Raw genomic sequence first — 4,447 nt, 5'->3', positions numbered from 1 at the left:
AAATAATTGACAAAAAAATATGAGTGATAAAACGGGCCAATCAACTTTTGTTAAAGGGACAGGTAGGGTTGAAGATTTCAACCCATCAGCCCGTTATGGCCTGTCCTGTCCAACCTATCAATTTAACAGGCTAAAATACGGGTCAGCCCATCATGCTCCATTGTCCCGATTTTAAAAGATAAAATAAATTAAAAATAATTAAAAAATTATTTTTTATATTATATTTTTTAAATGTTCAAGTATATAATAATATTGTAATTTAAATAATTAGTACCTACAAATTAAATTTTAATTATTAGTTATAATTGAGTAATTTAACATGTAAATGTAATAATTATTTTCATTTGTCTAATTAAAAACATTAACTAATTAATTAAAAGTTAAAAAAGTATTTTATTTGATTAAATATGCTTTTAATATTAATTTATATGTATATATAAACAAATTTTAAAAATAAAAAATTTAAAAAAATTTGTACAAGGAAGATTATAATTATTGGTCCGTTTTTATTTGACGGGTTAGACCCAATCTGCCTTTATAGGCCACAAATAGGTCAGACAAAAATAGGTTAGACTGATTCGTTTTACCACTCTATACAAAGCACCATTAATTTTAACGTTATCATTAAAATTAAAATATCTCATCAACATGTCACATATCTTACTAATTACATTACAGAACAAGGATATATTAGTCTCCTAATAACCACCTCTAACATATTACACACTGTACATGTTACTTTTATACTAACCTTACATATATTTTCATCAATATCATGCAATCAAACTTTTGCATTAGTAATGATATCAAGTAAATTCTTTAAAAATAAGTTAACCAATCTAAAAAATAATTTATTTAGAACAAGAAAGTGTTATGTCTCCTCACTTGAGAATTTCCTGTTAAGTAAAATTCAATGACTCTCGAGTAGGTCATTTAAGTTAAAGTACTTCTTTTTTGAACGAAAATCACTCCACGGTTGAGTTATGAGTTCATAGATGTAAATGATCTTTATTAGATTTAAATAAATAAAAAAAAGCACGTACTTAGAGTAGAATTTACTTTCATTTTATATTTCTAGTGTTAGAATTTAATTTTATTACAATTTTTTTCATTTGTAAAGTCAAGTGCAGAATGTGTTCTTCACAAAGTTGGTTTTCTTGCAAATTTTTGCAAAAATTTTATGTAGAGATTGAAGGGCTTAAAGATTGAATTAAGTTCATATAATACATTTCTATCTTCTAGTGGTGACAAAATGGTCGGTACGAGCTATTTTGGACCGAAGGGTGGATTAATCCGCTAAATTGAGGTAATGGGTTAGCCCGACTATGGAAAACGGGTTGAAGAGTGTAACTCGTTCCGTCACTAGACAGGCTAGCCGACTGGCCCACCAATCTTTCATTTTTTTTTCTATAGTGTGTTTTTATGATGGAATGAGTTAGCCTTTTTTTTTCTTTTGTGGCTATATTTTTGTTTGAGTGTAGTTTTTTAAATGCCTTAGATATACATTTTGTTCTTTCTAATGGGAGACACTTGTATCCAATCTTCTCCTCCCAAATTCTCATAGTAAAAAAAAAAATAATAATATAAAATTGATTGAAAGGCACCACAATATGGAGTCACGGGCTGACAGGTTGGATTACTTCAGGCTGTTGGGTTCAAAAACCTGTCTCGACCCACCTTAACCGTCGAGCCCAACCCACTTTGATATCGTCAATGTTATCTTGTGCTAAAATGTCTTTTGATCTCATGTAGAATAAAGCCTTAAGAAGATCTATATCTCACAGAAAATTCAACTAAACAAATGGGCTCCATCATGTCAAATGATATGTATAGATGAGGTCTTCTAGATTATACATATAAGATGATATTAGCAGACGATAACATCTGACAATATCATTAGACGAGTTCATCATATGATTTTTTAGACGATTCTGGAAAAATATTAGGTAGATGAGTCTAGCGAAATGCATTAGACAAATCCAACAATGTACTAACTAGATGACTTTAATCACACACTACCTAGACGACTTGTTCTTTATCTTTTTTTCTTCTCTGTCTTCAAGAATACTTTATTTTCTTTATTAAGTTTGCAATTTTAGGTTCTTCTCGACCATTATAAATTCTCTAATTCAATCATGATTGAACCATTTTATGGGGCCATTTGTCATGAGACAATTCATCCCTATATCATTTATAGACAATTTATGAGCTTGATTTCACTTAAGAAAAAAAACACATTAAAATGCTTAAGGAACATATATGCAATTATTTAACATCATTAAAACTCGGTTCATAAATGATTTATCATATCGCTTAGGCAAATTTTAACATATTAGACTCTCTAGTTAGACTCTTCTAGTTAGACCTAGTACAAATTATCTACCTAGAACAACTATCTTTTAGCAAGGCTTAAATGGTTGATTTTGGCACATAACTTATTTTAAAGATCATATTATCTCAATTAGACAAATTTCAGTTAAAACAATATATTTAAATTCAATTAAAGTTCAAGAAAGCTTAGATTAAGTGTTCTAAAAGTACTTAAAAACACAATCATCAATTACATAATATTTTTGTGTTGAAATGTTATATAACATGATGTTGTTCATTTATTGGGTTGTCTCTAGTTTGTCTATCTCTTTAAATCTTGAGTCATTTGCTCATCTACTTCTTCTATAATTTCCAATTTTCTTCTATTCTAATTCTTAAGCATATGTTGTAAAGGAAGATAGCAAACTTTCTATCATACCTTCATAGATTTGCTTCCAATACAAATTTTTGTTAATAGTTTGAATTGATTGATTTACATAATGTGAGTTTTAGAAGGAGGTACACTTAAAGCTCCAACAACTTTACTAGGAGTCACAAAGTGTCAATAGATACTATAAGGCCATGAAATTACCATGTTAAAAACCAACTTGAATGATGAGACTCTTAATGAAACAATTCTAAGTTGTTTTGACACATGCATAAGTGTGTGTGTGTCTACACACACAAGATGTAATAGAGTTACATGAATTCTATGTAAAGTTTTGTTCACCTAAAAGATATACGAAGAAGAATCTTTCGAGGATATTCATTATGATACCAAAATAAAATCCAACACAAAGATCTTTCAACACAAAGATCTTTAGAGGATAATCAAAGTCCTTTTAAGTTCTCTAAAAAGACCTCTTCTAATTTTTCACAAAGATCTACTCTTTAACACTTTCTTTTTCTGAAAAGACAAATTTAATTAGATATTTTAAATGTTAGGAGTATGAACATATTATCTTCAACTATCCTAATATAATAAATATTGTCTTTAGGAAAGGAGAATTAGTTGATAATGAACATTCTTCTTCCTCTTCATCTTAATTATTCACCTTCCTCTAAATATGATGACTATGTTTTCTCATGAGAAGGAAACTTATTAATACTTAGACACATGTTGCACAAATCCAAAAGAACTTTAACGCAACTTAATGAAAATAAATCTGTTTTCACACAATGTGTCCAACCAATAACATGTTTTATTCTCGCAAAGAGAAAACTGCGTTAATGAGACAGTTAAAAATTGGTTGAGAAACTTGGTTTAATTGTTATTCTTCCTATTAAACCATAAGAAAAAATTTACATTGTTATTATTTTTAGCTACTAGTAATTCTTTTTCTTTCATAATAAGATACATAATCATTTTAAATATATTTTGTCAACCACCTTTGATCGGGATGATTTTAAGTCTTAGAACTTCCAACTTTAATAATATTTGTTTAAGTTAGACCAGCTATAAACTTATCTGATAGTTTGATTCTCGACCCAAATAAGTTTTCTGGTACATATTTTTAAATTCAAGAGAAAGATAAACATAATTAAAGATAAATTAATTATACATAATGTTAAATGCATTCTCAGTTATCTAACGTTTAAAATAATATAAATTATCTTCACAAATCTGGCGGCATGTGAAGTCAATGGTGGAAAATTAACCAAGTTTTCCCTTCTCACACGCAATCAAAGCCTCCAAAAACACAGGAAAAAAATGAAAGTACAACTGTGACTCTCTGATAGCTCCCATATATCGCCAACAAACATAGGAAAATGAAAATTACTAGACTTCATGAATGCATGTGACATTAATTTTACAAATAATTCATGAATAATTCTCTTTAAAAAAAACCCTCAATATGAGAAAATTCTGATAGAAAAATGTTAAAATTTCTAGTAAAATTTATTTGTGTAGTATACTCTTAACCTAACACATTCTTAATTTGACTCCTATACATTTTTTTTTTAACTTTGATCTTTGTAAAAATAGATCATATAAATATTAATATAACGAGGATTAATTTAATAGGTTTCTACATATCAAAGTAATGGCAAAAAATATCAAATTTGTAATATTTTTCAGTACAAGAACTAAATTAAAAAATCATGTAGGACGTTCAATTGAAGATAGAAAGAGAAC

The sequence above is a fragment of the Vigna unguiculata genome, chromosome 4, assembly GCF_037176805.1.
Source record: "Vigna unguiculata cultivar grain cowpea cultivar isolate G323 ecotype 2 chromosome 4, ASM3717680v1, whole genome shotgun sequence".
Classification (NCBI taxonomy): Eukaryota; Viridiplantae; Streptophyta; class Magnoliopsida; order Fabales; family Fabaceae; genus Vigna; species Vigna unguiculata.
Note: the sequence above shows the minus strand (reverse complement) of the source record.